The sequence below is a fragment of the Panthera uncia genome, chromosome B4 (genome assembly GCF_023721935.1).
Source record: "Panthera uncia isolate 11264 chromosome B4, Puncia_PCG_1.0, whole genome shotgun sequence".
In the NCBI taxonomy this organism is placed as follows: domain Eukaryota; kingdom Metazoa; phylum Chordata; class Mammalia; order Carnivora; family Felidae; genus Panthera; species Panthera uncia.
In genome coordinates, this window is record NC_064809.1 from 73,955,224 (window position 1) to 73,971,752 (window position 16,529).

Here is a 16,529-nt window from a genome sequence, read left to right on the forward strand (position 1 = left end):
CTCTCTCTCTCTCTCTCTCTCTCTCTCTCTCTCTCTCTCTCTCTCTCCCTACCCCATGCTCTCTTTCTTTCTCAAAATAAATAAATAAACTTGAAAAATAAAAGGTTACTAGCATGTCTATCTCATATATACATGGGAGAAACTCAGGCATAATAACTCAAAGGTTTGGCTAAAGCATGGGCTTATACAGCATCATAGCAAGGAAACAATAAATCTTTAGAGAAGTGAGAAGACAAAAGAAAAGAATCGTGAGTCTCTAGGGGTAGCACATTGTAAATATAAGCGGGCCTAATGGAAGATAACCGAGCTGGTCAGTAAGGTTTTTGATGTGTGCTCTCTTGTACTGTTTCTGGGCTGATAAATGTCTAGGGTTGTCAATGATTAATTGATATCTTGCTTTTAGGCAAATAGGGAAAGGACAGAGAGGTTTTTTGTTTTTGTTTTTGTTTTGTTTTGACCTGCTTCTCAATTGCCTTCAGTTCAAAACAATCATTGTGTGAAAGTGGTATGTTTTGGGGTGGAAAATTCTGCTATCCTTCACAGCATTATTCTTAGTAGCCAAAAAGTGGAAACAATCCAAATGTCCATCAACTGATGAATGGATAAAGAGAATGTTGTATATCCACACAATTGGTATTTATTTGGCAGTAAAAATAAATGAAGTATTGATACATAATATAACATAGATGAACCTTGAAAACATGCTAAGTGAAAGAAGCTGCATATTGTATGATTCAATTTACATGAAATGTCCAGAATAGGCAAATCCACAGAAACAGAAAAATACGGATTAGTGTTGGCCATGGGCTGGGGGTGAAGGGGTGGTAATTGAATGAGGAATAACTGCTAACAGGTACAGAAGTTTTAGGGTTTTTTTTGTAGCATGATGAATGATGAAAATGTTTGGAATTAGGTGGTGGTAATGGTTGCAAAACCTGGTGACTATATTTAAAAATTTAATGGGGCGCCTGGGTGGCTCAGTCGGTTGAGCGTCCGACTTCAGCTCAGGTCACGATCTCGCGGTCCGTGAGTTCAAGCCCCGCGTCAGGCTCTGGGCTGATGGTTCAGAGCCTGGAGCCTGCTTCCGATTCTGTGTCTCCCTCTCTCTCTGCCCCTCCCCCATTCATGCTCTGTCTCTCTCTGTCTCAAAAATAAATGTTAAAAAAAAAATTTTTAAATTTACATTATACACTAAAGGATGAATTTTATGGTATATGAATTATATATCAATGAACAATACAGGGGTGCCTGGGTGGCTCAGTCGGTTGAGCGGCCGACTTCAGCTGTGGTCATGATCTCGCAGTCCGTGGGTTCGATCCCCGCGTCGGGCTCTGTGCTGACAGCTCAGAGCCTGGAGCCTGTTTCGGATTCTGTGTCTCCCTCTGTCTGACCCTTCCCCGTTCATGCTCTGTCTCTCTCTGTCTCAAAAATAAATAAACGTTAAAAAAAATTTTTTTTAAATGAACAATACAAAGAAATTGCTATATTTGAAAATTTCATGCCCTTCTAGTGTTTCCTGTAACAATTTGGATCACTGAAATGGAAATATTTACAAAATATATCTACTTAAGTTGATTTTTTTTTAAAATAAAGAAGCCAGTTACAAATGCCTACATGCTTTATGATGCCATTTATATGAAATGTCCAGAACAGGACAATATATAGAGACAGAAAATAGATTAGTGGTTGCCTAGGTTGTAGAGTTTCTTTTGGGGAGGTGATGAAAATGTTGTAAAATTGATTATGGTGATGATTACACAACTCTGAATATATTAAACACCAGTGATTTGTATACTTTATTTATTTATTTTGTACACATTATTTTTTATTTTTTAAAGCATTTTTTTTAGTTTTTTAAGTTTATTTATTTGTTTTAGAGAGAGAACAAGCAGGGGAGTGGCAGAGAGAGGGGAGAGAGAGAATCCCAAACAGGCTCTGCACTATCAGCACAGAGCCCCTCTCTGGGGCTCCATCCCTCTAAACATGAGATTATGACCTGAGCTGAGATCAAGAGGCAGATGTTTAACTGGCCGAGGCACCCAGGCACGCCAATCATAAAATCTTAAAAAAAAAAAAAAAAAAAAAAAAAAAAAAGCTTCCTGACCCATTGCCACAAAGTGATTTATAGAATAATGATTTGGAGAGGTTCTTAACTGGAAGTGGCATCTAGAACATGGTAACATCAACTATAAATAGACTTGTAAAACTAATAGAATGCATCATTAAGGAATATCCTGTATTTTTTGACACCCAGCCTATGTATCCACTATAAACAGGTTTTATTTTTTTATTTTTTCCTTTATTATTATTATTATTTTTTTTTTAACTAGGCTCCACACCCAATGTGGAACTTGAACTCATGATAGGAACTCCTGACCCTGAGATTAAGAATCGTATTGTTCTACCGACTGAGCCAGCTAGGTGACCCTATAGACAGGCTTTTAAGTTCAAACCAGAGAAATTCTTTCATTCTTTTTAAACATTTCCCATTTCCTTTGTTCTATCTACTCATTCTAGAAAATTCAGACAACTTAGAAAGTTGTAGTGGAAGTAAATTTACTTGAAATCCTGTCATTATTAAAAATACTGTTAACATTTGATAAAGATCCTTATAGACATCTATTTAGTATAAACATATACTAAATAGTAAACGCTAAATATTTACTCTTTTATGTGAGTGGATTTACACTATATATATTGTGGAAAAACGAGACTTGGCATTGTATTTGGTTATGAGTCTGTTAGAGGCATTTCTTTTACTTACTTATAATTTGCAAGCCTTCCAAGAGAAAACTAGATCCAAGATCTATAATTGGATCTAACTAGAGAATTTATACAATATATATAGGTAATTGATAAAATTAATATAAAGCTAGTAAGATAATCTTAATAGCTTATTTGATTAATGCACACACAATTTGTGAACTAGTAAAAATCCAATAATAGGCATATCTATGATTCTCTTTAATTCTGGAAATCATAAAGATTTTGCAGTTAGCCTTAAGTCTTGGAGTTAAGGGGCCACATTCCAGAATGGTAAAGACAGACTCTGTAACATAAAAGTTTGACAAAAAATAATAATAATAATAATCCATATCTCTTTACATGATCTGTCAAGAAAACATAACAGAGAGAAAATATGAAATGTATCATGGAGAACAGAAATAACCAAATTTAATCTTACTTGTCTTTCACCTTAGCCTGATTAGCCAGATAAAAAGGATCTGTATTTACCTTCCTGATATTCTTATCTTTTAGGTTTCTTATAAATACAGAGAAAAACAATTTATAGCCTAATGTCTAGATAAACAAAGTGCCTTCATGGAGTTTACCCAAGCCTTAGAAGGATCAGAAGGCCTGCCCTAGAAGCAAACACCTGCAGCACTTTCTTTGTCCCATAGTGCCACTATTCCCTGTGTTGTATAAAATGGTCAGCAAGGACTTTTATTCATTCCATATTTTATTATTTATATATTTTTTTATTAAAAATTTTTTTAATGTTTATTTTTGAGAGACAGAGACACAGAGCGCGAACAGGGGAAGGGCAGAGAGAGAGGGAGACACAGAATCTGAAGCAGGCTCCAAGCTGTCAGCACAGAGCTAGCCTGGGGGTTCAAACTCACAAACTGCGAGATCATGACCTGAGTTGAAGTTGGACGCTTAACCAACTGAGCCACCCAGGTGCCCCTTATTCATTCCATATTTTAAAAATCCTCTAGTATGGTGCCGTATGTGGTATGTGTTCTGTGTTAAGTGCACACTTAGATAACATGTACACATGCGTACACATACAGAGACTTTTTTGTGATTTTGATTGAAATTATATTGAATCTATAGGTCATTTTGAGAAGAACTGACATTTTTATGAGATAACTCTTCCAATCCACAGACTAAGTATATAATTCCATTTATTTAGGTATGATTTAGTGTTTTTCTTTTTTTTTTTAATAAAAAAATTGTATTTACTTAGAAGCATTCAGAATGTCAACAAAACAGCTGCAACTTTTTTTTTTTTTTTGCAATTACAGAGTGGTATTCAGTTAACAGAACAACAATTATTTCGTATAAGCTGCATCAGAGACAACTGAAGATGAAAAAACTACCATCCCCATATATAACTAATTTGTGCTGTGCACCAACAAGAACCTGCCTTAAATTTCCATGCCAATTTACAACCCCCATACTGTACCAGGCAAGGTTAGTGGCTGTTGGAAATACCACCGGGACAGGGCTATCTAAAGACACATTTGGTAGTGTGTTAACTATACAAAAAAAGACACTGCAAAGTTTAAAAACAAATCTTACACAGCCTTACATTTCAATTTTTTTCTTTAAAAGGAGTGAGTTGTGTACAGGGGGGTTAAATGCTTTATAGACAAAAAAAAAAACAAAACTGCACTAGAACCAACTTATTCATCATCATCATCTTCTTCTTCTTCTTCATCTTTTTCATCTTCCTCCTCTTCCTCATCCTCTTCATCTTCTTCATCCTCCTCCTCTTCCTTCTTTTTCTTGCTTTTTTCAGCCTTGACGACTCCCTTTTTTGCTGCGTCAGGCTTTCCCTTAGCTCGGTATGCAGCAATATCCTTTTCATATTTTTCCTTCAGCTTCGCAGCCTTCTTCTCATAAGGCTGCTTGTCATCTGCAGCGGTGTTATTCCACATCTCTCCCAGTTTCTTTGCAACATCACCAATGGATAGGCCAGGATGTTCTCCTTTGATTTTTGGGCGATGCTCAGAACAAAACAAGAAAAAGGCCGAAGGAGGCCTCTTGGGTGCATTGGGATCCTTGAACTTCTTTTTTGTTTCCCCTTTAGGGGGGATATAAGTTTTCATTTCTCTTTCATAACGGGCCTTGTCCGCCTTTGCCATGTCTTCAAACTTTCCTTTCTCTTTAGCAGACATGGTCTTCCACCTCTCTGAGCACTTCTTAGAAAACTCTGAGAAGTTGACTGAAGCATCTGGGTGCTTCTTCTTGTGCTCCTCTCAGCAAGTTTGCACAGAGAATGCATATGATGACATTTTGCCTCTCAGCTTCTTAGGATCTCCTTTGCCCATGTTTAATTAATTTCTTTGCCAAAAAAGTTTTTCTGATCCTTCTTGAATTGTACTCTCCAAGTGCCCTGTCCTCCTCTTGAAGGTTCTGATTTAGTGTTTTTCAATAAAGTTTCATTAAAATATGTCTTGAACAATTTGGGTAATTTTATTCATAGGCATTTTATATGTTTTTTGATACTATTATGAATGATATCCTTTTTAAGTTAAAATTTCCAATTATTTTTGGTATATAAAAATGCAGCTGATTTTTGTATAATTTTGTATCCAGCAATCTATATTACATTTTAAAGTATCACCTTTTCTCCATCTGTCCTCTTTTCCTGCTATTACTTGCATACTAGGTCTCCTGGATCTATGTCTAAGTCTTATATTTTCCATTATGATTTCTGTTTGTATTTCAGCTCTTTGCTTTGAAATAGCTCTTCTGCTCAACTTTCCAGTCACTAGTTCAGATCTTGCCAGTAAATATTCTCTCCTTCAATTCATCTGCATTTTTTTCCCTGAGAGATCATAGTTTTCATTCCAGAAATTCTTTGTTTTTATCTGCTCTCATAATCTTTACATGTAAGCTCTTATTCATCAGAATTTATCTTCATATTTATTGCTCGAAATCTCTTTTTGCATATCTGTGCTTCCATTTGGGATCCTTTTCCTTTTGGTAGAACTCCCTTTGGGGTTCCTTTAATGAAGATCTGCTGCTGGCAAGTTTTCTGTTTTTGTTTGTGTGAAAATATATTAATTTGGCTTAATTTCTGAAGAACTTTTTCATACTGAGTATAAAATTCTAGTTTGGCAGTTATTATCTTACAACACTTTGTACATATCATTCCATTATCTTTTGGCTTCCATCAATTTGTTGAGAAGCCACCTATTAGCTTTATTGTTCTTTTGAAGGTATGTCCCTCTACCAACCCCCTCCCCCATGACTTCTTTTAAGATTTTATCTTTATCTTTGTTTTTTAGCAACTTCACTATGATATGCCTGAAGTATGCTTTTCTTTGTATTTGTTCTGCTTGAGTTCAGAGAATTTCTTATATTTGTGACTCTGGTTCCTTCACTACTTTTGGAAATATTTTCATTATTTTCTCTTCAAATAGTGTTTCTATCCCATTGTCTCCCTCTTCTGGTCCTTTAATTAGGTATATATTAAAGATTTTGTTTTTTACAGTCTTATGTGTATTTTATGTTCTTTTCTGTATTTTCCTCTTTTCTCCCCCCTATTGTCACTCTGGATAATTTCTTCTGACCTATCTTCTAGTTCGCTAGTTAGCTCTTTGTATGTGTCCAATGTGCTGTTAAGCCCCATTGAATTTTTAAATGTGATTATTTTTCAGTTCTAGAATTTTCATTTAATATTTCATACAGTTTCCTCTGCTGAATTTCTCTATCTTGTCATTAACTTCTTAAACCTATTCATTATGGTTGCTTTATTTATTTATTTATTTATTTATTTATTTAGGAATTTTCTACACTCAGTGTGGGGCTCAAACTCATGACCCTGAGATCAAGAGTCACATGCTCTACTGACTGAGCCAGTCAGGTGCCCCTCATTATGGTTATTTTAAAGTACATATCTGATAATTCCAATATCTGACTCTTCTATGGATCCTTTTCTCTTCTGCTTCAGTTTTTGTCATTTGATCTTGTCTGTGGAATACTGGTATTTTTTGTTTAATACTGAAAGTGGTTTATGAAAAATTAAAGAGATAATTTGAGTCCCTGGATGGTGTTATATTTCTGCAGAAAGAGGTTACTTTTGCTTCTGGAAGTCAGTTTGGGTAAGATTAGACCATCTTAATCAAACCAGGGATTGAGCTGATGAGAAGCTGAGCTTTAGTATTTACAAGGGCTGGTATCTTCTAACATATAGGCCTTTGGGAGTCCCAACTAAAAGTAAAGGAGGGGAGGCGCCTGGGTGGCTTATTCAGTTAAGCAACTGACTTCAGCTCAAGTCATGATCTCACGGTTTGTGAGTTCGAGCCCTGTGTCGGGCTCTGTGCTGACAGCTCAGAGCCTGGAGCCTGCTTCAGATTCTGTGTCTCCCTTTCTCTCTTCCTCTCCCCCACTCATGCTCAGTCTCTCTCTTCTCTCTCTCTCAAAAAAATAAATAAACATTTAAAAAAATTAAAAAAATATATACAAGTAAAGGGGGAAGTGGAGTTCCTTTATCTTGGTGGGTCCTGAGCAGTTTTTCCCCCCAAGCTCTGTAAGACTACAGGAAGACCAGTTCTCAGCCTTTTAGCTTCTGCTTTCTGCTCAGCTTCTTAGCCTCTCATTACTACTGTTGAATCAGTAATGCCTTTAAGGGAAAAGAGACATTTAATGTCAGGTTTACCTCTTTGTACTTCAGAAGTCTGAGATTTTAGCTCCTCAATTGGCTTGGTAGCTCTCTGATTCCTATGAATAGATTTTTACATTTTTAACCTTGTTCATATTTTCTGATTGTTTTTTTGCTGCAGGGTTGGCCTGCAACAAGATTCTCCACCATTACTGACAGCAGAATGCCCTAGAGAATAAAAATAAGACAATTGAAGAAAAGCAGGGATACTCAGCCTACCTTGAGTTATTTGCTTTTTTGTAAATATTGTATCAGTGTCAGCAAAGATGATTTTCTTTTCTTTTTTTCAAGATTTTGTTTTTAAGTAATCTCTACATCCAGCGTGGGGCTTGAACTCACAACCTTGAGATCAAGAGTCACATGTTCTACTGGCTGAGTCAGCCAAGTGCCCCAAATATGATTTCTTTTCTTTTATTTTTTATGTTTATTTATTTTTGAGAGAGATCACGAGCAGGGGAGGGGCAGAGAGAGAGGGGGACAGAGGATCTGAAGTAGGCTCTGTGCTAACAGCAGCAAGCCCGATGTGGGGGCTCAAACTCACAAACCTTGAGATCATGACCTGAGCCAAAGTCGTATGCTCAACTGACTGAGCCACCCAGGCACTCCCCAAATATGATTTTCTATTTACCTTTGAGATGCTTGAATTTCAAGGGTGTCAAGTGAATTTTTCATTTAAAATTTATCTGAAAAAAATTTTTTTAATGTTTATTTATTTTTGAGAGAGAGAGACAGAGTGCAAGTGGAGGAGGGGCAGAGAGAGAGGGAGACATAGAATTTGAAGCAGGCTCCGGGCTCTGAGCTGTCAGCAGAGCCCGACGTGGAGCTCGATCTCATGAACTGTGAGATCATGACCTGAGCTGAAGTTGGATGCTTAACCGACTGAGCCATCCAAGTGCCCCTAAAATTGATCTTCTTATTGATATTTTTTCCACTATAGCCACTATTTTCTTTATTAGTTTCCCTACCACCTCCTTCATAACTCTGGGAGTCTTCCAATTTTGCTTAGACCAGACACGTCTAAATTATCCCTTTAAATTGTATCTGCATCTCTGGGTGACAAAATGATGCTTACTCTCTCCCTTCAGCTCTAGAGAATAAGGCAATAATCAATGAAACTGAGTGAAAACATGTCATAGCTTTATTTCTCAATCCTAAATCTCAAGTTAATCTTGTTAGTTTTTATGCAATTCTAATACTAGCTTGATAGTGTATCTTTATAACAGATTTTCATGTGGTTAACAAGCCTACAACAATTTCCTATACCCTAGAAATGGCCTGTACTATATGATCTTGCCCCCTCTAGCCAAGGTTGACCAACCCACAGGAAAAAACTCTAACCCAGACTGGGCCAATGAGATCCTAACTCCCAGTAATCTGACATTTGCAACAATTAAATACAGAGATGCAATTTTTAGAGCTGAGTAATTATGATGCACAGCCTCTAAGATGGCCCCCATTGTTCCCCTTCTAGTATTCATTCCCCTTCTAGTATTACATTCCTTATGTAATTCTTTCTCCTTGACTATAGGCTGGATCTACTGATTTTTCTAATAGACTATAGCAAAAATAATAAGATATCACTTTAAGGTTAGGTTACAAAAAGACCATGGCTTCTGTTTTGGGGGTTCTCTCTTGCTTTCCTTCTAATTTGTTCTGAGGGAATCCAGTTGCCATGTTGTGTATTGCCCTTTGAAGAGGCCCCTTAACTTGTGTTAAGGAACTACAGGTCTCCAGGCAACAGGCAGCAAAGAACTGAGGCCCTCAACTGAACAGCAAGGAACTGAGGCTCTCAAAATAGGTACTGAATTCTGCTAACAACCAGAGGAATGAGCTGGGAAGTGAATCCTCCCTCAGTTGAGCCTTTAGATTGACTGCAGCCCTGGCCAACAGGATGGTCGAAACCTTATGAGAGATCTTAAGTCAGAGGGACCCAGCTTGGCTGCACCCGTATTTCTGATCCTCACATAATCTCTCCAAGTGCTTGTTGCTCTAGTCTTTCCAGTGTAGCATTCAAATCATCTTTCTTAGTTCTCACCTCATTTTTCTCATCATTCAGGGTTTCCTCACAAGTTTTGGCCTTTAACTCATTTGGTCTGCTTTCTGGGAAATTGTCACTGGGGTGGGCCTTTCTGTGATATGCTGCAGCAAGGATTCCTGAGAATGCCACCCAGAATCCTTGGTTTTGCCTCCCTCTCCAGGTTTGACCTTGCATATATTGGCCTTCAGCCTCTTGGACACTTGAAAGAGCTGTTGCTTCCCTAAATAATGCCAACATGGGAGTCAGACAGACTGCCTAGCAGGCCTCCACCTAGATACCTGATACATTCTCTTTGAACTGTTTCTGAGTACCTGGCCTGATCTCTTCAAGCTCTTTTTTCCAGGGTTATTAGCTTCTCTTTGTCACATTATCTTGTACCCTTCTGATTTATTACATCTTTTACTGGATTGGAACTCATGGTCTACAGTACTGTTATTTTTACCAGATAGAAGCAATGCTATGTCTTAGTCATTTTTATCTGGACTCTATGGGGACAGGCTCTAACTCAGTCTCAGATCACACTCACTTCCCACTGTGGCTGTGCTACTTATGATGGTAGTTGAATACATCTGGCTGGTTTGTGTATGCAACTACTTTCTTTTTTTTTTTTTTTTACCATATTTTATTATGTTGAATTTTGGGTTGCTTTTGTTCATTTCTTCTTGTATAACTTTTTTGTGTATATTTTCGCATGTTTTTTGTGAAGAGTTTTGGTCTAGCTCTAAAATACTACCTAAACTTACTTCAGAACAGAAGAGGAATGGTCCAGTAAGTTTTCTCATTTTTCACCTTAGGTTGTCAGTCCCTTTAGATTGTTAAGCATATGACCTTTCATTTAATTGCCAAATCCAATACCTTTACTCTACTTACAGAGGTCAAAGATTATATCTTAAGCACACTGCTGTTAAAACTATCAAAAACACTGAAAAAAGGAATATTTATGAGGTGTTCCCTAAATAATCTTCAGCTTTTAATTTTTCTAGTAGTTTTTTTTTTTTTTTTTTTTTTAACGTTTTTTATTTATTTTTGGGACAGAGAGAGACAGAGCATGAACGGGGGAGGGGCAGAGAGAGGGAGACACAGAATCGGAAACAGGCTCCAGGCTCCGAGCCATCAGCCCAGAGCCTGACGCGGGGCTCGAACTCACGGACCGCGAGATCGTGACCTGGCTGAAGTCGGACGCTTAACCGACTGCGCCACCCAGGCGCCCCATAATTTTTCTAGTAGTTTTAATCACTTTAGAGAATCCGATGAAAACTGTATTCCCCCCCCACCAGATGTGTGTGTAAGCCTTGTTTCAGTTATCTGTTGCTACTTATCATACCACCCCAGAACTTACTGACTTAAAACAGTAGTTCATTTTTTCTCATGATTACATGGGTCATGGATGGTTGCTGTGTTTCATGTGGTGTTATCTGGCTCATTCACATAGTTGCATTCAGCCGGATCGCATCTGGGGCTAGAATATCTAGGATAGTCGCATTTACATGTCTGGGGTCTTTGTGGCGGCTATTGGGTGGGGTGCCCTGGTTGTTTTCCACATGACCTCTCTGAGGGAAAACAAGCTGCCAGGCTTCTTAAGAGATTGACCTGGATCTGGCACAGATTCCTTCTGTCACATTCTATTAATCAGCTCAATCATAAGTCCAATGAAGATTTAAGGAGAGAGGAATAGGCTTTATTTCTTGATAGGAGAAATATCATGTACCTATAGAAATGAGGGAAATGGTTAGAAATTTGAAAATGCTCATGGTAGATTTGTCTTTGATTTCATATTCAAAAGGCAATGAATCTAATTCACTGTATCAATAGAATTTTAAAAAAACATGATTATCTCAACAGATGCATGCAGAAAGAGAATTTGACAAAATCTAACATCCATTTATTAAAAAACCTCCAAACTTTCAGCAGACTAGGAATAGAAGGAAACTTCAACAATCCAATAATGCATATCTATGAAGGGTGCCTGGGTGGCTCAGTAAGTTAAGCATCGGACCCTTGATTTTGGCTTGGGTCAGGATCTCACAATTCGTAATATCAGGCCCCACATCAGGCTCCATGCTGATAGCACGGAGCCTGCTTGGGATACTCTCTCTCCCTCTCTCTCATTTTCATTCTCTCGTTCTCTCTCAAAATAAACTTTAAAAAGAAAGAACATCTGTGAAAAACTGAAAACTGACATCGTACTCAATCATGAAATATTTAACACTCCCTAAGATTGGAAACAAGACAAGGATATCTGTTTTCACCCCTCTAGTCATCAAGAACGAACTCCTGCTTTTGATACTCTAAATTCTGTCTCTCAATTAAGCTAGATCGTCAAAGGCCAACTTGCCTGGACTGCACTGTATAAACTCAGGGTAGGATCACTTTTTTTTTTTTTTTGCTAGAATGTGCCCTGGTGTGATGCCACAGTCTATATTAAAAGATACTATAAATGACTTAGCAGTATGCTTATATAAACTACTGGTGGGAGTGAAAATTCACATTATCAAATAGAATCTGGCAGCACACTAGAAGAATACTCACCATAACCAAAATTTTTGTACTGGAAAATGCAATGATGATCCAACATTAGGAAAGCTTTTAAAATAATTCATCATAATATGTTCAAGAAGAAAAATCATGTCAATCTCCAAATATTACTGAAAAGACATTTTAATAAAATTCAACATCCTTTCTGATATTCTTAACATGTAAATAATATAAAATTCTTACCTTGATATATATTTTTCCATATATTGATAAACTTATAATATTTTTTGTTTCTAATGTCTCAAGGCCAAAAGCTACATTCCAATTAAAGACAGAAAAAGGATAGGGTAAGTATTGTTATTTTTTACTTTTTAATTGAAGGAATTAATACACAGAGGAGAATTATAAAATTCATATGATAGTCTCAAGACTCAAGACTAAAATATTTACTGTCAATTTTTGATTTTTTACATTAAAAATGTTTAATTATTTATTTATTTTGAGAGAGAGAGCATGAGTAGGGGAGGGGCAGACAGAGAGAGAGGGAGACACAGAATCCAAAGTGAGCTCCAGGCTCTGAGCTGTCAGCACAGAGCCCAACGTGGGGCTCGAACTTACGAACCTTTAGAGCATGACCTGAGCCGAAGTTGGATGCTGAACCGACTGAGCTACCCAGATACCCCTAATTTTTTACATTTTAATTATCTCAAGATTCTTAGAACCTCACAGATTGAAGAGTAGTTAAAAATGTTTTAGGGAATGCAAACTGGTGCAGCCACTCAGGAAAATAGTATGGAGTTTCCTCAAAAAATTAAAAATAGAACTATCCTATGACCTAGCCATTGCAGTACTAGGTATTTATCCAAAGGACACAAAAATGCTTATTCGAAGGGGCACATGCACCTCAATGCTTATAGCAACACTGTCAACAATAGCCAAATTACGGAAACAGTCCACATGTCCATTGACTGATGAATGGATAAAGAAGATGTGTTTTATATATATATATATATATATATATATATATATATATACACACACCAATTATATACATATACACACATACATATATATATTAAGTGAAATATTGAAACAATGAAATATTACTTGGCAATCAAAAAGAATGCAATCTTGCCATTTGCAACAATGGGGATGGAACTAGAAATGTATTATGCTAAGTGAAATAAGTCAGTCAGAGAAAGATAAATATCATATGATTTTACTCATGTGGAATTTAATAAATAAAACAGATGAACATAGGGGAAGGGAAGGGAAGGAAAAATAAGATAAAAACAAAGAGGGAGGCAAAGCATAAGAGACTCTTAAAGACAGAGAACAAACTGAATGTTCCTGGAGGGGTGCTGGGTAGGGGGATGGACTAAATGCGTGATGGGTACTTGTTGGGATGAGCACTGGGTTATATGTAAGTGATGAACCACTAAATTCTACTCCTGAAACCATTATTATGCTATATGTTAACTAACTTGGATTTAAATAAAATTAAAAAAATATTTTTAATGTTTTAATATTAACTCAGTTAAAAAGTGGGCAAATGTTAGTAGACATAGAGAATAGGTTAGTGGTTGCCGGAGGTAGGGGGATGGGGTTAAAAGTGGTCAAAATGCATGAAGGTGGTGAAAAGGTACAAATTTTCAGTTATAAAATAAATCACTCATGGGAATATAACATGCAGCATAGTGACTATAGTTAACAATGCTATATTGCATATTTGAAAATTGCTGAGAGCAAGTCTTAAAAGTTATTTTTAAAAAAATTTTTGTTTTAATGTTTATTTTTGAGAGAGAGAGAGAGAACGCACGCATGCGAACGCGCGCGCACATGAGAGGGGGAGGGGCAGAGAGAGAGGGAGACACAGAATCCTTAGCTGGCTCCAGGCTCTGAGCTGTCAGCACAGAGCCCAATGCAGGGCTCGAACTCACAGACCATGAGATCATGATCTGCGCTGAAGTCAGATGCTCAACTGACTGACTGCCCCAGTCTTGAAAGTTCTTATCACAAGAAAAAATTTGTAACTATGTAAGCTGACAGATACTAACTAGACTTATTGTGGTGATCACTGCACTATATATAAATATCAAGTAATTATGTTGTATACTTGAAACTACTATAATGTTATATGTCAATTGTATCTCAATAAAAAAGAATTATGCTAAAAAAAAGTGAACAAAGGACTTGAATAGACATTTATCCAAAGAAGATATCCAAATGGCCAATTTGCACATTAAAAGGTGCTGAACATCACCACTCATTAGGGAAATGGAAATCAAAACCATAATGAGATACCACCTCATACCCATTGAAATGACTATCATCAAAAAACAAAACAATAGAAAATAACAAATGTTGACAAGGATATGAAGAAATTGGAACTGTTATACACTGTTGGAATGTAAGATGGTATAAACTCTATGGAAAAGAGTATGACAGTTCCTCAAAAAATTTAAACATAGAATTAACACATGATCCAGCAATACCACTTCTGGATATATAACCGTAAGAATTAAGAGCAGGGTCTGGAAGAGATATTTATATACCCATGTTCATAACAGCGCTATTCACAAGAGCCAGAAGGTAGAAACAACCATCATGTCCACAGATGGATGAGGGGATAAACAAAATGTGGTATATTCGTAGAATGGGATATTATTCAGACTTAAAAAGAAAGGAAATTCTGACACATACTATAACATGGATGAACCTTAACGACATTATGCTAAGTGAAATAAGCTGGTCACAAAAAGATGTACCTAGAATAGTCAAATTCATGAAGACAGAAAGTAAAATGGTGGTTGCCAGAGGCTGGGGAGGGAGAAATGGGGAGTTATATGATGGGTATAGAGTTTTAGTTTTGCAAGATAAGGAGAGTTCTGGAGACTGGTTGTACAAACCATGTGAATGCATTTAATACTACTGACCTGTATATTTAAAATATGGTTAAGATGGCAAGTGTTATGCTATGTGTATTTTAGCACAGTTAAAAATAAACTAAAAAAAAATGTGTGTGTGTGTGTGTGTGTGTGTATAATATTTTGTGTTTAATATTTTGTAATTCCAATCTTAAAAATATCTTTTTAGGGGCACCTGGGTGGCTCAGTTGGTTGAGTGTTGGACTTCAGCTCAGGTCACGATATCATGGTTTGTGGGTTCAAGCCCTGCATTGGGCTCTGCCCTGGTAGCATGGAGCCTGCTTGGGATTATCTCTCTCCCTCTCTCTCTACCCCTCCCTCGCTTACACGCACGCACACTCTGTCTCTCTCAAAATAAATAAATAAACATTTTAAAAATCTCTTTATAGATTTATAAAATTTATTTTAAATTTATCTATAGCACTGTATTTTATGTTGAAAGCAGTTTGTAATTGAGAAAATGTAATAATACCCAAAAGTTTAAAGTCTCATTCCTGAAGCTTTACAAACTGTTTAAAAATGCTGAGTCATCTTCAGTCTGTTTCTGTTTGTGTTCTATTTATTATCCATTTATTCATTTTTTTTCCAGTTTATTTTTTGTTCTGTGTTTATTTGGATAATTTTTACTGTTTTTCTTCAATTCATTAATCTTTTTCTATGGTGTCTAATCTACTGTTAAACCCATTTGGTATCTTTTTTATCTCAGATTTTTCATCTCTAGAATTGGATTTTCCTCCATATCTCTACTTAAAACTCATCCACTTTCTTGAATATGTAATATAATTCTAACTTTTAAGGTTTTTGTATACTAATAACATTAATGAATTATTAATTTTATTTATTCTAATATAAATAATTTCAAAAGTATAAATATTACTAATAATATGATTACTGAAAATGGCTATGTTCTTTTGGATGTCCTTTTTTGGGGATAGATCTCACTATGGATGTACAAGCAAATTACTGTGTGTTAAAGTCAGGTGAAATAGGGCACATGGGTGGTTCAGTTGGTTAAGAGTCTGACTCTTGATTTTTGCTTAGGTCATGATGTTACCGTTTGTGAGATCAAGTCCCACATCAGGCTCTGTGCTGATGGTATGGAGTCTGCTTGGGATTCTCTCTCTCCCTCTCTCTCTGCTTTCCCCCCACTTGTGCTTTCTCTCTCTACTCTATCTCTCGAAAAAAATAAACTTACAAAAAAATAAAGTCAGGTGAAATAATTCTGAATTAACTCTGTAGTTAAGCTACAACTTGATGCATGGTTATATTCATTTGTTTCATTTTGCTTTTAATTTTTAGAGATTTTTCCACCTTGATTTAATACTTTATTATAATATGTATAATTATGTAATTAAAATTATGTAATATAATTACATGTTTCTTTTTAAAAATTTTTAATGTTTATTTGATTATTTTTGAGAAAGAGCATGAGCGGGGGAGGGGCAGAGAGCAAGAGGGAGACACAGAATCTGAAACAGGCTCTAGGAGGCCCTGAACTGTCAGCACAGAGCCCAGTGTGGGGCTCAAACCCACAAACTGGGAGATCATGACCTGAGCTGAAGTTGGACACTCAACCGACTGAGCCACACAGGCACCCCTATAATTACATGTTTCTATACAACAAATACAGTTTGGTTAGACCATGTTCCCTCCCCTGCAGGTAACCATATATTTTTAGTTTTTGGTTTATACT

The 16,529-nt window shown here is 36.6% G+C and overlaps 1 pseudogene; it reads right to left on the bottom strand.

Moving 5' to 3' along the window:
- Positions 1-3,935: 3,935 nt before the first annotated feature.
- On the bottom strand, positions 3,936-5,072 carry LOC125919022 (high mobility group protein B1-like; annotated as a pseudogene).
- Positions 5,073-16,529: the final 11,457 nt, after the last annotated feature.